Source organism: Pongo pygmaeus, chromosome X (genome assembly GCF_028885625.2).
Source record: "Pongo pygmaeus isolate AG05252 chromosome X, NHGRI_mPonPyg2-v2.0_pri, whole genome shotgun sequence".
In the NCBI taxonomy this organism is placed as follows: Eukaryota; Metazoa; Chordata; class Mammalia; order Primates; family Hominidae; genus Pongo; species Pongo pygmaeus.
This window is the reverse complement of record NC_072396.2, coordinates 109802431-109822680: the sequence shown is the minus strand read 5'-3', so window position 1 is coordinate 109822680 and position 20250 is coordinate 109802431. Positions and strand designations below refer to the sequence as shown.

General features: G+C 36.6%; 1 protein-coding gene and 1 non-coding gene across 2 annotated transcripts in view; one reads left to right on the top strand and one right to left on the bottom strand.

Moving 5' to 3' along the window:
- The window catches only part of IL1RAPL2 (interleukin 1 receptor accessory protein like 2), a 662085-nt gene that overhangs the window by 89956 nt on the left and 551879 nt on the right, over positions 1-20250 (bottom strand). The gene's annotated exons all lie outside the window — the stretch shown is intronic.
- On the top strand, positions 2749-2855 carry LOC129025475 (U6 spliceosomal RNA). Its single transcript, XR_008497231.1, has one exon. It is a non-coding gene; the product is annotated as a U6 spliceosomal RNA (small nuclear RNA).

Below are 20250 nucleotides of genomic sequence, written 5' to 3'. Positions count from 1 at the left end.
TTTATTGTGCATACATATTTTAAAACTAATGTTTCTGTTTGTTATACAAAATTATAATATGTTTTAGTTATATGCAATATAAATTAGCCTTTGTTACTCTCTAGTTTGCCAAAGAAAGACAAGAGAATTGTTGCTCTCTGATAAGACCTGGTATCTCCTTAGGGCTCTCCACAGGGATTGGGTGGGGGTTGCAATTTCAAGTATCAGAGACTTTTGATCTTAAACTTTGGCTATTACCCTATTGACTCCTAGTATCAACTATTCAGAAGTCAGGAAAAGACAAAAAAAATCAGTGGCAATAGACTTCATAACCTGAAGAACAGCTATGAGCACCAGGTCTCCTATAAAATGCATTGTCTATGTTCCATTAAATTTACTGTTCATCTGAGTAGAAGGGTGGTTTACAGAGGCTAGGAAGGGTAATGAGGGTTGGGGGGATGGGGATGGTTAATGGATACAAAAAGTAGTTAGAAATAATAAATAAGACCTAGTATTTGATAACACAACAGGGTGATTACAAACAAAAATAATTTATTGTACATTTAAAAATAACTAAATGAATATAACTGGATTGTCTGTAACACAAAGGAAATATGCTTGAGGGGATGAATACCCCATTTTTGATGATTTGATTATTAGGCATTGCATGCCTGTATCAAAACATCTCATGTACCCCATAATATAACACCTACTATGTACTCACAAGATTTTTTAAAAAGTTTATTGCTCATGTGTTACTCATATTTTATGTCAGTACTGAATCTTACAGACTAATATTTATGTATTGTGTTTTCTCTCTTTTTTTATTATTCACTTCTATTCTCTATACATTTGTCAACATCTCTTGGTTTTAGTTACCAGGCACAGGATAATGTAACCATACTTTTGATATCAGGCAAAGAATTGGAGCTTCAGGAGGTGACATAAACTCCCTATTGGCACTTAACTTCAAATAGGCAGGGGATACAGCTTTCTTCTCAGGAAATGTTCTTCTAGAATAGCTTCACTTCATTAATAGGCTAATATGTGGTAGAATTTGACTACACTGCAATCTCCATCAGAACATTATTTAACTTCCATTTAATCTTTTTTTTAGAGGATACATACTAGGGACAATTTTGGCCCCCTAGGGTACATTTGGTAATGTCTGGAGCCATTTTGGGTTGTCAGAACTGGTGGGAAATGCTACTGACATTTAGCTGGTAAAGGCCAGTGGTGTACTACTAAACAGCAGAGGACAGCCCCTTCTTCCACCAAAAAAATCTTTCAGATCCTAAATGTCAACAGTACTGAGATTGAGAGAGCTTAGATTAGTGTGTCAACAATGCTGTTTGCCTGCTATTGAACTGCTTCATTTCAAATAAGGATTACCAAGAAAAAAACACTTTCTGACTTTTGTAAAATCAGATTGTTAAAGTTGTCTGCAACTTAATGCAAGTATTTCTCTTTGTTTGTTCTATAGAGCCTGGTGATTAGGAGTAGAGGAAATTACAGAAGTTTAAATAACACAGAATGAGAAAAGTAGTGTGAGCTTTAGAATGTGCAGTATATATAGATGCTTATTGAATAAAATCATCAAGTTAAAGAAGTTTTACTTGTCCTGTGGGATCCAATGCTTACATTTCATTCAAAGAGGGTCAATTTCTCAGCAACTGTTAGAACTAGTGACATTTTCTTTGATCTGGCAGTGTTCAATGACAATTTTCCCTTGTAATCTAAGTTATCAACTTTAAAATATCTTCAACACACAGAGCTGGAAACAGGAAGACAAAACTATACTAAATTATTTACATTATCCAATGAAAAAGTAACATGTCTTTTAAATGTAACACAAGTGTTAATAAACACTTGTAATAAACAAAAACAAGAATAATAACAACCACAAGAGACACTGGAAACTTTAAAAAATTGGAGGTTTACTTCACATAACAAGCAGCAGAAAATGATGAAATTACTATGTATCTTGTTAAATATAATTTAAGAAGAAATTTCATGTCATACCTGATCATTTAGTAAATAAATACGTCATCACTAAAGCATTATCATTTAGTATAACTGTTTCTCTGATATAATAGCACTAGCTGAGGAAAACAAAAATACTATGTAATTATTATTGAGTTTTGACAAGGTGTCATGTAGTTACACATTCAGTTGTTACTATGTAATTATTGAAGAAGACATTTATCTAACACTTTTGTGCCTTGGGAAGCAGCCCATGCAATGTGGTATCAAGCTAAATCTAATAGGAAAACCAACTTCCCAATATTTGTAGCAGTAACCTTTAGCAGGTTCCTTTAGAGACATAGATGTTCAAGTGACGGAGATTCCCTTTTGCCAAAGGGGGATCATCAGATACAAGAGAATACCTTTTTCCTGCATTACTTTAGTTAGCCCCATCTTGCTTTCCTGTGTATAGTCCCTAAGTGGATTCTATTGAGTCTGATGCCATCAAGGAAAAGATAAGTTTTCTGTGGTCTCTTCATAATCAGCTCAGTCCACCTAGGGAGACTGAAAAGCTCTCCTGCCTTCCAGCTAACCAATCATGGAGAAATTGTGTCTAGAAAAATATTTATCATTACCAACAGACTGCATCAAACTATGATGAGATGGAAGCTACTGTGAATGAGCTCTAGTCTGGCCTGTGATGTTTCAGTGATATTAAATGAGCTCATTACTTTCTACCAGTGGAAGAGGTACCCAGGTGGACACAATTTTTATTTTTAAAAATTGTTTTAGAAGCCTTATGCTGTGCTCACTTCGACAGCACATATACTAAAATTGGTACAATACAGAGAAGATTAGCATGGCCCCTGCACAAGGATATCACGCAAATTCATGAAGTGTTCCATATTTTTAGCTAGACTAATAAAGAAGAAAACAGAGAAGAATCAAACAGACACAATAAAAAATGAAAAAGTGGGTATCACCACTGACCCACAGAAATATAAACAACCATCAGATAATACTACAAACAGATCCATGCAAATAAAGTAGAAAATCTAAAGAAAACAGAGAAATTCCTGGACACATACACCCTCCCAAGACTGAACCAGGAATAGGTTGAATCCCTCAATAGACCAATAATAAGTTCCAAAATTAAAGCAATCATAAATAGCTTACCAACCAAAGAAAGCCCAAGACCAGTTGGATTTACAGCTGAATTCTACCATAAATATAAAGAGGAGCTGATACCATTTCTTCTGAAACTACTCCAAATAATTGAAAAGGAGGGACTCCTCCCTAACTCATTCTATGAGGCCAGCATCATCCTGATACCAAAACCTGGCAGAGATACAACAAATAAAGAAAACTTCAGGCCAATATCCCTGATGAACATTGATGCAAAAATTCTCAATAAAATATGGCAAACCGAATCCAGCAGCGCATCATGAAACTTATCCACCACGATCAAATTGGCTTCATTCCCAGGATGCAAGGCTTGTTCAACATATGCAAATCAATAAACGTAATTCATCACATAAATAGATCTAAAGACAAAAACCACATGATTATCTCAATAGATGCAGAAAAGGCCTTCAATAAAATCCAACATCCCTTCATGTCAAAAACTCTCAGTAAACTAGGTATTGAAGGAACATATTTCAAAATCGTAAGAGCCATTTATGACAAACCCACAGCCAATATCATATTGAATGGGCAAAAGCTGGAAGCATTCCTCTTGAAAACCAGCACAAGACAAAGATGCCCTTTCTCACCACTCCTATTCAACATAGTATTGTAAGTTCTGGCCAGGGCAACCAGGCAGGAGAAATAAATAAAGGGTATTCAAATATGAAGGGAGGAAATCAAAATGTCCTTGTTTGCAGATGACATGATCCTATATCTAGAAAACCCCATCGTCTCAGCCCCAAAGCTTCTTAAGCCGATAAGCAACTTCAGCAAAGTCTCAGGATACAAAGTCAATGTGCAGAAGTCACAAGCACTCCTATACACCAACAACAGGCAAGCAGAGAGCCAAATCATGAATGAACCCCCATTTGCAATTGCTACAAAGAGAATAAAATACCTAGGAATACAGCTAACAAGGGAAGTGAAGTTCCTTTTCAAGGAGAACTAGAAACCACTGCTCAAGGAAACCAGAGAGGACACAAACAAATGAAAAAATATTCCATGCTCATGGATAGGAAGAACCAATATCATGAAAATGACCATATTGCCCAAAGTAATTTATAGATTCAATGCTATTCCCATTAAACTACCATTGACATTCTTCACAGAATTAGAAAAAAACTATTTTAATTTTTTTATGGAACCAAAAAGAGCCCATATAGCCATGACAATCCTAAGCAAAAAGAACAATGCTGGAGGCATCACGCTACCAGACTTTAAACTATACCATAAGGCTACAATAACCAAAACAGCATGGTAATGGTGCAAAAACAGACACAGACCAATGGAACAGAAGAGAACTCAGAAATAAGACTGCGCATCTACAACCATCTGATCTTTGACAAATTTCACCAAAAGAAGCAATGGAGAAATAATCCCTCATTTAATAAATGGTGCTGGGAGAACTGGCTATCCATTTGTTCAAAATTGAGACTGGACCCCTTCCTCATACCTTATTAAAAAATTAACTCAAGATGGCTTAAAGGCTTAAATGTAAAACCCAAAACTATAAAAACCCTAGAAGAAAATCTACACAATAACATTCAGGACATAGGTATGGGCAAAGATGTCATGATGAAATAACCATAAGCGATTACAATAAAAGCAAAAATTGATAAATGGGATCTAATTAAACTAATGAGCTCTGCACAGAAAAAGAAACTATCATTAGAATGAACAGGGAACCTACAGAGTGGGAGAAAATTTTTTCAATTTATCAATTTGACAAAGGTCTAATATCCAGAATCTACAAGGAAATTAAACAAATTTATGAGGCAAAAACAAACAACCCCATTAAAAAGCAGGCAAAAAACATGAACAGACACTTCTCAAAAGAAGACATTCATACAGCCAACAAACATATGAAAAAAAGATCAACATCACTGATCATTAGAGAAATACAAATCAAAACCACAATGAGATACCATCTCATACGAGTCGGAACAGCCATTATTAAAAAGTCAAGAAACAACAGATACTGGCGAGGTTGCAGAGAAAGAGGAACACTTTTACACTGTTGGTGGGAATGTAAATTAGTTCAACCTTTGTGGAAGACGGTGTGGCAATTCCTCAAAGATCTAGAACCAGAAGTACCATTTGGCCCAGCAATCTCATTACTGGGTAGATACCCAAAGAAATATAAATGATTATATTACAATGATACGTGCATGTGTATGTTCATTGCAGCACTATTCACAATAACAAAGACATGAAATCAACCCAAATGTCCATCAATGGTAGACTGGATGAAGAAATTGTGGTATATATATACACCATGGAATACTATGCAGCCATAAAAAGGAATGAGATCATGTCCTTTGCAGGGACATGGATGAAGCTGGAAGCCATAATCCTCAGCAAACTAATGCAGGAACAGAAAACCAAACACCAAATGTTCTCATTTATAAGTAGCAGCAGAACAATGAGAACACATGGACACAGGGAGGGGAACAACACACTGGGGCCTGTCAGTGGGTGGGATGTGGGTAGGGAGAGTATTAGGAAAAATAGCTAATGCATGCTGGGCTTAATACCTAGATGATGGGTTGATAGGTCCAGCAAACCATCATGGCACACGTTTACCTATGTTACAAACCTTCACATACTGCATATGTACCCCAGAACTAAAACTAAAAATAAAAATAAAGCCTTATGCCTCTGGGAAGATAGAGTTGCTATAATTTCTCCTATTTTTCCCACGAGGTACAACTAAGCTGTCTGGATATTATGTATAAAGCAAACATAAGATGATGCTGAAAAACAGGGAGAAGATGGCAGACAGGCTAAGGACTACAGGACACAAGGAATGACACAGTGGTTAGGTCCCTGGGTCTTCTTTGTGTCTCATATACACCAGACTTGTTACTAAACAAGCCAGAAACCCAGAAATGGCAACAGTCGCAGACATAAAAAGCCCAACAAAGATGTGCTCTTCCTATCTAAAAGACTAAAAAAGGGGAAGCCTAGAAAGATAGAAAGCCTTTGGATAATAATTATTATAGTCCAACCAAATATCACAGAAAAAAATATGGTACCACCCCTGCCCATGCCAGCAAAGGATAATTGGAGAGCCTAGAAATTCACTCTTAGGATGCTGTAACAAGTTGTGTAGCACGCCATTGGGATGGTATCAGAGATGGCCAAATAGAAAGCTAAGACTTTAATCCCTGCTTGTTGTTAATGAGAATCACACTCCTCTTGCCCCTTTGCAGTATCTATGTGAGACACCATGTGAGAAGTCTGGACTTCTACCCCGACTCAGCTATAATGAGACATCCCTCTACCCCCTACAGGGGTTCTGTCAGAGGAGGCCTTTCACAATTGCCAAGTAATAATAAAGCCACCTCCACCAAGGTATCAGTAGAGACCATGGAAGAACCTGGAACTCTCACCTATGTAGTAGTAGTTAGGAGACTCTCACTTTGGCTGTCAGTGGAAGCTGAGTGGGGAACCTGGGCTTCTACCTTCACCTAGCAACAATGAGCTAATTTCCCTATTTTCCCTGATGGAGCAGTATTAGAGAAAGACAGCTAAAATAGAAGATTTAAATAAGAACATAGTACAAAACGTCTAGGTTTAAATTGGAAGCTAGTAGTTATATAAAAAATAGGAAAATCTCAAAAAAAAATGAACAAAGATAATGGATACCAACACCAAGATGACAGAGATGTTAAAATTATGTGGCAATTATTTAAACAGTCATAATAAAAAACTTCAGCAAACAATTATGAAGATACATGAATCAAGTTTAAAAATAGGAAGCCTCAGTATAGTAATAGAAAGTCCCAGCAAAGAATTAGAAATATAAAGAATGAAATGAAAATTCCGGAATTAAAAAGTACAATAATTGAAATAGAAAGCTCAATAGATGGGCTCAAAAACAGAATGGAGGGGAAAGATGAAATAAACCACTGAATTGAAAATAGAATAGTAATTACTCATTCTGGACAGTAGAGAGAAAATAGACTAGAAAAAAAAATGAATAGATAGTCTAGGACCTGTGTGACTATAACAAAAGGTTTCACATTCAAGCCATCGGAGTCCTGGGGAGAAAAGGAAATGATGTTGGTACTCAAATAAATAATGCCTAAAAATGTCCCATATATGGCATAAATATAAACCTATAGATTTAAAAAGTTGGGTGCACCTCTAACAGGGTAAACATAAAGAAATCCATAGCAAGACACATTATATTTAAACTTCTAGAAACTAAACAGAAAGACAAATTTTTGAAAGCAGACAGAGCCAAATGACCCCTTATCAACAGCTGAAAATCACTGCTCTTAGTCAATATGTTGCTGGAAGTTCTAGCCAGTGCAATAAAGCAAAACAATAAAATAAAAGACATGCAAATTGGAAAGAAAGAAATAAAACTGCCTCTATTTCCAGATGACATAATGTCTATGTTGAAAATCCTAGGGAATCTATAAAAAAATAAAAAACAACTCCTAGAACTAATAAGAGAGTTTAGCCATGTTTCAGGATATAATATAAGCATACAAGAATCAATTGTATTTCTATAAACTAAGCAATCAATTCATAGACACCAATTAAAAATATAAAAACCAGCCAGACGTGGTGGCTCATGCCTTTAATCCTAGCCCTTTGGGAGGCCAAGGCCGGTGGATCACCTGAGGTCAGGAGTTTGAGACCACCTTGGCCCACATGGCGAAACACCATCTCTACTAAAAATACAAAAATTAGGGCGTGGTGGTGGGTGCCTGTAATCCCAGCTACTCGGGAGGCTGAGGCAGGAGAATCGCTTGAACCTGGGAGGCAGAGGTTGCAGTGAGCCGAAATCGCACAGTTGCACTCCAGCCTGGGTGAAAGAGTGAAACTCTCTCTCAAAATAAATAAATAATAAATAAATATTACATATTATATATTATGTATATATATGGTGTATATATACCATATATATATACACACACACACCCCAAAGAATATTTTAAATATAGTGTCATTTACAATCATTGAAAAAATAAAGTACTTAGGTGTAAATCTAACAAAACATGTGCTGGACTTGTATGTCAAAAATATGGAACACTGAATAAATGAATCATAAAGGATCTAAATAAATAGAGAGACACAGTGTGTTCGTGAATTGGATGACTCATCATAGTACAGATGTCAATTTACCCCAAATTGTTATAAAGGTTTAATGCATTACTATCAACATTCCAGTTAGATTTTTTTTTTTTTTTTAGATATAGACAGGATTGGCCGGGCGCGGTGGCTCACGCCTGTAATCCCAGCACTTTGTGAGGCCGAGGCGGGGGGATCACGAGATCAGGAGATCGAGACCATCCTGGCTAACACTGTGAAACCCCGTCTCTACTGAAAATACAAAAAATTAGCCAGGCGTGGTGGCGGGCTCCTGTAGTCCCAGCTACCAGGAGGTTGAGGCAGGAGAATGGCATGAACCCGGGAGGCAGAGCTTGCAGTGAGCCGAGATCGTGCCACTGAACTCCAGCCTGGGCGACAGAGCGAGACTCTGTCTCAAAAAAAAAAAAAAAAAAAAAAAAAAAAAAAAAAAAAAAAAAGATATAGACAAGATTACACTAAATTTATGTGAAAAGTCAAAGAACTTAGAATAGCTAAAACAATATTGCAAAAAAAAAGTAGGAAAAATCAGTCCATTTGATTTCAAGATTTATTATATAGCTATAGTCATCAAGACTGTGTGGTCTGATGGAGATATATATATTTATTTATTTATTTATATATATGAACAGGAAACCCAGAAATAGAGCCACATAAATATTCCCAGCTGATTTTTTACAAAAATGTAAAAGTACTTCAAGCACTTCAAGCACTTCAATGGAGGAAAGACAGGCTTTTCAACAAATGGTGCTAGAAAAACTGGACATCCATAGGCAAAAAATAATGAACCGTGAACTAAGTCTCACAAGTTATATAATAAAAATAATTCAAAATGGACTGAGGACTTAAATGTAAAATGTAGCACTGTAAAAGTTTTAGAAAAATAAACAAATGCAACATTCTCAAAATAACATAATTACAGAAATGTAGAGAAGTTTAGCGGTTGCCAGGAGTTAAATAGGGGATAGTGGTGGGAGGGAAATGGGTGTTACTATAAAAGTGCAACATGAAGGATTTCTGTCAGGATAGAACTGTTCTGTGTTATGATACAGTATCAATGTTAGTATTTTGGTTGTCGGATTGTGCTATAGTTCCAGAAGAGTTTACCACTGGGGAAAACTGGGTAAAGAGTATATGGGATCTTTCTGAATTATTTATTACACCTGCATGTGATTGTAAAATGGTCATCTCAAAATTTAAAAATTAATTAGAAAAATTGCTTTGGGTGGAAAAAGAAGAGAAGAATGCAGCAAGACCAGGACAATGGGATGCTTGAGTTTATCTTCTAAGAAATGAAGTCTCAGGTATTTGGCTATGGGGTACCAAGGTGAAATTGTGGGTGGGACGAGCCAGGATTTTCTACACATACTTAATATAAAATGTTTACCCCTTTCACATTCTTTGGGGACATTAAGCACATGTGCAGAAGACGGAGAAAACTTGAACCAATGAATCCCAGAAAGCGTACTGAATGAGAAATAATCAACATGGGAAATCTTTTATTGCTTTTTTGTACAAGGTTAAGAAACACCCACCCTGCTTTTTATTCTAACTTATTTTGGAATCCACATAATTCACAAAAATAAGTAATCTTATTTTTATTTAAATATTGTTGAAAACACGGTAAAGATCACAAAGAGATCAACTAATTGTGAGCTGTAGCTTGCTATTAAAATAATGTTAGATAATTTTAAAATGAGATCCTTCTACCCTCTGTCAGTCCACAGGCTGTTAAATACTACACATATTGGGCCTACATTCCATTTCCTCCTCTTATTCGAGCCATGACATGGATGGATGCTCCTTTCGAGGTCTATGTTAATGATAGTATTTGGGTACCTGGTTCTGTAGATGATCCTTGTCCTGGCCAACCATCAGAAGAAGGAACTCCTTTCAATATCACTTTAGGTTTTAGGTATCCACCTTTGTGCCTGGGACCCACTAATGGATGTCTCTTACTAGATATTCAAACACGGGCGGTCACACTACCGTCTGGTCACTCTGTCCCTCCTTTAGGACACTTGGTATCAGGGTTCTCATTAAAACCTCTAAGGCAGATCAAAACAGGAATTACTGATTATATTCACACATCCCAATATAAGCCTTTAGGACCTGCGTGTCCTCTCAACTTGTCTTCAAATGCTGGCAAATTAATATGGAAGGACTGTGTTAGTTCAGAAGGAACTGTATTATTTAATTCTTCTCACTACACCATTGTTGATTGGGCTCCCAAAGGTCATATTACTAATGATTGCCCTCAAGGTCACAGAGACTGTCAACATTTTCTCTATGATATTACTTATCAAAAAAGTAGTGACAACCCTCCCCTATTATATTGTAGATTTAACTCCTTTTTTCCTCTTAAATGGAAAGGGGCAGGGGTTGCCCCTCCAAAGCCAAGGCTCGTTGTTCCCCACTTAGGACCTGAACATTCAGAATTATGGAGATTAACCATAGCTATGACTGGTATGAGAGTTTGGGCTGGAGAAAGTGTTATAAGTAAATCCACCTTGTCACCTTGAAAACTAAGACAACAGATTGATTTACACTACTATTTCCATACAGCCAAAAATATCACTATGGCAATTGTCAAAAGGCCAATTCAAAGATGGGACAGTAAAGATTATAAGGACTTATACACCCTCATTGCTAATGTCCACCCACCACCTCTCACACAACCTATTCCCCCCACCCCACATTCACAAAAAAGAGTACCATCCCAAAATATGTACACTATCTATATGGAGTCCAACAAAACTATACCACTTAAAAGTTGTGTTAAACCACCATATATGTTATTAGTATGAAAGATGCATGTTAGTTCAAAAACCAACATAATTACCTGTGTTAACTGTCACTTGTATACTTGTATTGACTCATCCTTTAATCAATATCATAGCATTTTAATAGTCAGAGCCAGAGAAGGTATTTGGCTCCCCGTAGCCTTACACAGGCCTTGGGAATCTTCCCCTTCTATCCATGTTATTAATAATATTCTACAGAAAATTCTTAAAAGGAGTAAATGATTTATTTTTATATTAACTGCAGTAATAATGGCTTGATTGCTGTTACTGCGACTGCTGCTACTGCTGGAGTTGCATTACATCAATCTATTCAAACTGTTCATTTTGTGGATAAATGGCAAAAAAATTCTACTTGGATGTGGAATTCTCAGTCAGGTATTGATCAAAAATTGGCCAATCAAATTAATGATCTAAGACAAACTTATATGGATGGGAGATAGAATTATGAGTTTAGAACATAGATTATAAATGTAATGTGATTGGAATACTTCCGATTTTTCTATAACTGTTTCAATATAATGAGTCTATTCACAATTGGGAATCGGTAAAACGCTATTTACAAAGAAGTGAAGACAATTTAAGTTTAGACATAAGCAAGCTAAAACAACAGATTTTTGAGGCCTCTCAAGGACACTTAACTGCTTTACCCAGTGCTGAAGTTTTAGACGGTATCTCTGAGGGGTTATCTAACCTCAACCCCATTCAATGGGTAAAATCTTTGGGAGGATTCACTACCATTAATTTTGTTCTGTGTATAATTTGTGCTATTGGTTTATTGTTCATATGTAAAAGCGGAAAAAAATATTCTTCAATCCAGTCATGATCAGCACCAAGCTATGATTGCTATGGTTCATTTAAATCAGAGAAAATGGGGAGATTTAGGGAGACCCCCCGAAACTATTGCTATGGAATAAAAGATGAAATGCTCCTGATTATTGTAAATACAAAGTTGCACGCAGGATTGTGTAAAGACAATGCCAGGTTGGACTGCCAGAATGAGCCAACAGCACATGATGTGCTTCCCCCTGCAGAGAGCCTATGAATGGACGTGCAGTCAGGGAGGTTTCACATCACCAAGATTCCTATCCCAGAAAAGCAGATGTTCATAGCTCTGGGAATGGAATGCGACCCTTGTGGAGAGCCTATAAATGGACTCATGAGGGGCGCCTGTCCATATGGGTAAGATAGGGCTATAAATGCCCTCATCTTGCCACGGCTCTTCTAGGCCTCTTTAGGGTTAAGGCATGTTGCCTTCTGAGAATTTCTGGTTTAACCGGTTGTCTAGCTTCACGTCCTGTTTCTATGGATTGTTTGTAACCAGCTTTTGCTGCAACTGTTACTGCTGATTAATATCTTGCTAATCATAGGTTATGGAAAGACTGTGTTTCTGTTTTACGGCTCTGTTAGAAATTACTGATGCACACACTCTATTGTAAATTCCTTTCTCTGTATACTGTACTTCTGCATACAGATGTTATATTAAAGAATTACTTCATCCCCATGTGACCATCTTACCTCATAATCAAATGACACTAAATCCCTCACTAACCTACCCCCGCCCTCACTAAACTTAATAATAAATGCTGGTATATCCAGTGCATTGTTGGCACTGTGGGACCAGAAGGCAGTGACCCCCTAGACCCAGCTTTCACTATCTTGTGTGTGTCTATTATTTCTCGACCTGCCGATCCACCTGGGAACAAAGAGAGAGCCCCGTCGCATTGTGGGCTGCTGGCCAGATCCCGCAATAGATTATAAAGCTAAGTGGGTTTTTTATTAGTTTTTGAGTTGGGGGAAGTAAAAATTTCTGTATTTTGTACTTCATGTTTGCTCAAAACAGCAAAAAAACCCATTTTAAAAAACTATTAAAAGGACAAAAAAAAATCCAGTTCAATAAACACATACTCAGCTAGTGAATTAATATTTTATTTCAGTCACTCAGTAAACAATTTAAAGTGAAATTTAATCTCTTCTAATCTGTCAAAATGAAAGAAAACATCTTGTTATTTGTCTTTTTCAGAAAAATAAGTAATGTTAAATAATATTATGGTGAATATAGTTTTCAGAAGATCAAGTGTTTTAAAATTCCATCCATAAAAAGGTAACAGGTTTTCTCTTGTAGGTTGTCTTTTCGTTCTCCCAAATGATAGGAGGAAAAACAGTACAACATGATGCTTTGTTGAGGTGGCTTAAATTATACACACACACACACACACACACACACACACACACACACGCATAAAATAAAGGCTCATAAAATTTCCTTTTATGTAAGGCTGAGCTCCTTGGGCTATAATTATTCAAGACAAGGATGAAAGTATGAAAATCCACTATGCTTGCTGGCTTGACTGATTATTTATCAACTACAGTTGGCCCTTGAACAATGCAGGGGTTAGGGCCGCTAATCCCCCGCCCACACGCAGGTAGAAATCCACATATAATTTTGACTCACCTAAAACTTACTTCTAATAGCCTACTGTTGCCTGGTCCCTTATCAGTAGCATACTTAATCAGTTAGCACATATTTTATATGCTACATGCATTATATACTGTATTCTGATAATTTAAGCTAGAGAAAAAATGTTATTAAGAAAATCATAAGAAAGAGAAATCTTGTTCATCATTTCCTTGATTGGTTCTCTCACAAATCCTGTGAAGTTATGCACAATATCTGGACACAGTTTTCTCCAGCAGGAGTTTATTGTTTTGGGCTTGATTGTTTTCATGGCTTTTTCTATAACAAAGACAGCATCTTTAATGGTGTGATCCTTCCAGATTTCCCTGATGCTCTCTTTATTGAGGAGGTTTTCTTCCATAGCATTGACAATCTTTTCCACAGAGTATTGTATGTAATGAGCCTTAAAGGCTGTTATGGCCCTCTGATCCAGAGGCTAGATTAGAGACATTCTGTTTTGGGGAAAGTAGACCACTATGATGCCTGTGGTGTTGAACTCACAGGGGCATCTGGGTAGTCAGGGGCATTGTCCAATATCAAAAGAACTTTAAAAGGCAGTCTCTTACTGACAATGTGCTTCTTGACTTCAGCATCGATGGAACCAATCCAGGAAAAGGGTTCTCATTGATTGTCCAGGCCTTCTTGTTGCACAATCAACAGACTGGCAACTGGTGTTTATCTTTTCCTTTAAAGGTTCAGGGGTTACCAGCTTTATAAATAGGAGCAATCCTATCATAAACCTGACTGCATTTACACAAAAAAGTAGAATTTGCCTATCTCTTCCTGCCTTTAATCCTGGTGCTTGCTTCTCTTCCTTACCAACAAATGTTCTTTGTGGCATTTTTCCCTAGAATATGGCACTTTCATTTGTATTAAAAACCTGTTCAGGAAGATATCCTTTCTCCTCAATGATTTTCTTAATGGCATCTGGAAACTTATGCTGCCTCTGGTTGTCAAAAGCTGCTTCTCCTGTTATCTTGACATTTTTAAAGCCAAACCTCTTTCTAAAATTACCAAACCATCCTTTGTTGGCATTAAATTCTTCAACTTTGTATGCTTCCTTTTGTTTTAAGTTATCATATATTGACTTGACTTTTGCTTAAATCATGTTAGAGTTTATAGGTATGCCTTTCTTAAAGCAATCCTGCACTTACCTAAAAGCTGCATTTTCAATACTAAATAAAAAGGCATTTTTCAAAAAGTGCAACATTTTTGGTAACTGCAGCAATGGCTTCACAAATTTTCTTTTCTCTCTTTTTTTTTTTACAATAATCTTCAAGCTGGATTCTTTTACCTTGAAATGGCAGGCAACTGCAGCTGCAGACCTCAATCTATGGTACATAACAAGCAATTCAGCTTTTTCCTGTCATGTCAAGACTTTTCTCTGCTTCTTGGGGACACTTCCAGCATCACTTGTGGCAATTCATATGGGTTCTCATGGTATTATCCAAAGCTTATGGTATTGCACTAAAATCAATGAAAACTACATGAATAACACCAGAGGTCACTTTTTTTCTGTGATATTCAATTTATGGGCGAGAGGAATTGCTCACATGAAGATGATTAGCAGCACACAGCATTTTAAGTGGATACTCGCAATACCTGAGCTCACTGCAATAACAACAGGAGGTAGCTACAAAATTATTATAGTAGTATAGTACGGACTACAGTTAATTTTATGCAGTTATAATTTGATACTGCATATTTACATTTGTTTACATTTCTCTCAACTGGGAATGGCACCATGTATGATCTGTGTTTGTATAAGTTTTGATACATTTAAACTTTTTTGATACAGGGTCTTTAATTTTAACTTTTCATAATATACTTTTGTATATTATAATTGTGTAAATGATAAAGTAGACTAGGATGTACATATATTTTATGCATTCATTACATAACTTTTTCTTATTGTTTTGATATTTCTAGGTTAAGCAATTCATCTCCTAGTTTTTACAAATTGTCACAACTCTCCAAAAATTTTCTGATATATTTGTGGAAAAAGACCCACATGTAAGTGAACCAACAGAGTTCAAACACATGTTGTTTTAAGGGTCAACTGTATAGGTAAGTATCATATAGAAAATCTCCTTTACCATTTTTGAGAGATGTGATAGGCTAATTGTTAAAACCTATGAATTATCCTGTTACCTATTTCTATGTAACAAATTACCCTAAAACTTAGCGACTTAAAATAATCAACATTTATTATTTCATAGTTTCTGTTTGTCAGATATTTGTGTATGGCTTAGCTGGTTCTGTTCAGTATCTCCTAGGAGGTTGAAGTCTTGACTAGGTCTTCAGGATCCACTTCAAGATGGCTCACTTACATGGCTGTTAGCAGGAAGCCTCAGTTTCTCACCATGGTAGGCCTCTCCATAGGATACCTAAATGTCCTCATGACATGGCTGTAAATTTCCCTCAGCGCGAACTACCTGAGAGAGAGCCAGTGAGGAGGAAGACACAGTACCTTTTATGATCGAATCGCCAAGGTGACACACACCTGCCTTTGCTTTACTCTATTTGTTAGAAGTGCATTAAGGTCAGCCCATACTCTAAGAGAGAGGAACTAGTCTCCGCCTCTTGAGGGGAGGAGTTTCAAATAATGTGTGTATATTTTTCAAAAGCACTACCATGGCTAACTTGCTTATTCTGGGCATCTTTCCTTGTATCAGTTGATGACACTAACATTAGTCACACATCCAATAAGAGATCAGGTACACAAAACGCAAGCCATATAACATAAAGGTCAGTGTAAAAATCTAAGATTTTACAAAGGGAGATTCTGAGAGTTCTGTCTTAGATGTGGAAATCAGCTCATAAAGAGATGTCATGCTAACAGAGCTTTTCAGTTGCTATTCCCACTCATAAGCATGAGCATTCTGTAAGTATCACTGGAAGAGCTTCTGATGTACAGAAAAAAAAAAAAAAAAAGCATGAGAGCAGTGAAAATTCTGGCTTCGGTGGAAGATAAAGTAGGAAGAGTATAGAAGAAAAGGAATGAGAGATAAACACTGATTGAAGATTTTGCTAAGATAGGGAAAGTTTCTGTGAGTGACAATAAAGGAGGTATGCTTTAGATTTCACAGTGTAATTAGACAACTGGCTAATGATTTAATAATCTATTTCTTTTGCTGCTATTTTATCTGAAGTTTGTAGTGGAATGGATCTAGCTCAGGATTGCCAAATCTACTTTGCAGTAAAGAAGAAAATAGACTTTGAAAGTAAGTCCATATCTTTAGTAAATAAAAGATGAAAAATATTGCATTTATTTTATGGAATACTTTTTAACTAGTTTTAAAGGGAACCCTCTGCAGCAACTCCAGTGTCAACTGAGAAGTAGAAAAAGAATGCAGAATGGCTTTCAAGCTCTTTCTCTTTTGAAAGTAGTAAGCTGCTCTGTGAATCAGCTGACAGAAATTAGAAACTGATAAGTATTAGACAGTTACAATATTTGAGATTCTCAGACCGGCCTCCAGGTATTTTTATAGTTCCCCAAATTCTTCTTGTTATTGATTTCTAGTTTTATCCCATTATGGTCAGAGAAGATTCTGAACATAATTTCAACTTTTTTTTTTTTTGGTCACAGAATTGTAAAATTTTGTTTAATTTAATTTCAACTTTTTTGAATGTTTTAAGACTTGTTTTTTAGCTCAACATATGGTCTATCCTCGAGAATGGTCTATGTGCTGCAGATAATAAATTGTATTCTGCAGCCATTGGATGAAATGTTCTGTAAATATCCAGTAAACTCATTTGGTCTATAGTACAGACTAAATTCAACGTTTCTTTGTTGATTTTCTCTCTGGAAGGCCTGTCCAAGGCTGACAGTGATGTGTTGAAATCTCCAGATATTATTGCATTAGGCTGTATCTCTCTTTATCTCTAGTAATATTTGCTTTGCATATCTGGGAGTTCCATTGTTAGGTTCATATATGTTTATAATTGTTATATCCCCTTGCTGAATTGACTCCTTTATCATTATATAATGATCTTGTCTCTTCTTACAATTTTTGCTTGAAATCTATTTTTTCTGATATAAGCATAGCTACTCCTGCTCTTTTTTGTTTTCCATTGGCATGAAATATCTTTCTCCATCCCTTTATTTTTAGTCTTTGTGTGTTTTTATAGGTAAAGTGTGTTTCTTGTAGGCAATATATCACTGGATCTTGTTTTTTTTAAAATCTATCCAACCACTGAACATCTTTTGGTTGGAGAGTTTAGTCCATTTACATTCAATGTTATTATTGATAAGTAAGGATTTACTCCTGCCATTTTGTTATTTGTCTTTTTATTGTTTCGTGGTCTTCTCTTCCTTTTTTCCTTCCTTCCTGTCTTCCTTTTAGTGAAGGCAGTTTTCTTCAGTGATATGTTTTAATTTTTGCTTTTTATTTTTTATATATCTGTTTTATGTTGTTTTGATTTGAGGTTACCATGCGTCTCGCAAATGATATCTTACACCCTGTTATTTAAAACTGACAATAATTTAACACTGGTTGCATAAACAAACATGCAAAATGAAAACTACTAAAAACTCTACACTTTAACTGTGTCCCCCTGCTTCTTCACTTTTTAAAATTTCTATTTATATCTTACTGTACTATGTCTTGGAAAGTTGTTATGGTTATTATTTTTTTATTTCTTCATCTTTTAATCTTCCTACTCAAGATATGAGTAGTTAACATACCACAATCCCAGCGTTGTAATATTCTGTGTTTTTCTGGGTACTTACTATTAACAGTGAGTTTTGTACCCTCAGATGATTTTTTATTGCTTATTAATGTCCTTTCCTTTCAGATTAAATAACTCTCTTTAGCATTTATTGTAGGATAGGTCTGGTGGTGATGAAATCCCTCAGCTTTTGTTTGTCTGGGAAAGTATTTATCCTTCATGTTTGAAGGACATTTGCACTGGATATACTATTCTAGGATACAGTTTTTTTTCTTTAGCACTTGAAATATATCATACCACTCTCTCCTGGCCTGTAAGGTTTCCACTGAGAATCTGATTCCAGAACATATTGGAGCTCTTTTACATGTTATTTCTTTTCTCTTGCTGCTCTTAGGATCATTTCTTCATCCTTGACATTTGGGAGTTTGATTAATAAATGCCTTGAGGTGTCTTCTTTGGGTTCAATCTACCTGGTGTTCTATAACCTTTTTGTAATTGAATATTTATATCTTCTTCTAGGTTTGGGAAGTTCTCTGTCATTAAATCTTTGAATAAACTTTCTACCCCAATATCCCTCTCTCTTTCCTCTTTAAGGCCAATAACTCTTAGATTTACCCTTTGAGGATATATTCTACATCTTGCAGGTATGCTTCATTGTTTTTTATTCTTTTTCTTTTGTCTCCTTTGAGTATTTATTTTCAAATAGCCTGTCTTCAAGCTCACTAAATCTTTCTTCTGCTTGATCAGTTCTGCTGTTAAGAGAATGTGATACATTCTTCAGTATGTCAATTACATTTTTCAGCTCCAGAATATTTTTTATTCTTTTTAATTACTTCAATCTCTTTGTTATGTTTATCTGATAGGACTCTGCATTCCTTCTCTGTGTTATCTTGGATTTTGTTGAGCTTCCTCAAAACAGTTATTTTGAATTCTCTGTCTGAAAGGTCTCTATCTATGTCTCTCCTGGATTGGTCTTTGGTGCCTTATTTAGTGCATTTGTTGAGTTTATGTGTTCCCGGGTGGTGTTGGTGGTTTTTTGTTGTTGCTGTTATTGTTGTTTGTTTGTTTGTTTTGTTTTGTGAGACAGAGTCTCACTCTGTTGGCCTGGCTGGAGCACAATGGCATGATCTCAGTTCACTGCAACCTCTACCTACCAGGTTCATGTGATTCTCATGCCTCAGCTGCCCGCATAGCTGGGACTATAGGCACGTGCCACCACACCTAGCTAATTTTTTTTTTTTTTTTTTTGAGACGGAGTCTTGCTCTGTCACCCAGGCTGGAGTGCAATGGCGTGATCTTGGCTCACTGCAACCTCCGCCTGCCAGGTTCAAGCAATTCTCCTGCCTCAGCCTCCCAAGTAGCTGGGACTAAAGGCACGCGCCACCATGCCTGGTTAATTTTTTTTTTTGTTTGTATTTTTAGTACAGATGGGGTTTCACCATGCTGGCCAGGCTGGTCTCGAACTCCTGACCTCATGATCTGTCCGCCTCTCAAAGTGCTGGGGTTACAGGCGTGAGGCACCACACCTGGGCAATGTTTTGTATTTTTAGCAGAGACAGGGTTTCACCCTGTTGGCCAGTCTGGTCTTGAACACCTGGCCTCAAGTGGTCCACCTGCTTTGGCCTCCCAAATTGCTGGGATTACAGGTGTGAGCCACTGTGCCTATCCTCTGGGGGTTCTTGATACTTGTGGATGTTAGTCAGTGTCTGGATATTAAAGAGTTATTTATTTTAGTGTTTGCAATCTTAGCTTGTTTGTGCCCACCCTTCTTGAGAAAGCTTTCCAGGCATTTAACGGATGTGGGTGTTGCAATGCAAGATTTTTGTAACTATAGTCATATCTGCTTTAGGGGGCACCCAAAGCCCAGTTATACTGTGGCTCTTGCAGACTTGTGGAGGTATTGCTTTTGTGGTCTTGGGTATTTCCCTGGATCACCAAGCAGAGACTCTTGTTCTCTTCCCTTACTTTCCCCTAAACAAATGGAGTCACTCTCTCCACGCTGAACTGTGTGTAACTGGAGGAGGGGTGAGTTAACGATTTTTTTTTTCTAACTTCTTAGTCTATGCAGCTTTCTGTGAGAAGGATGGG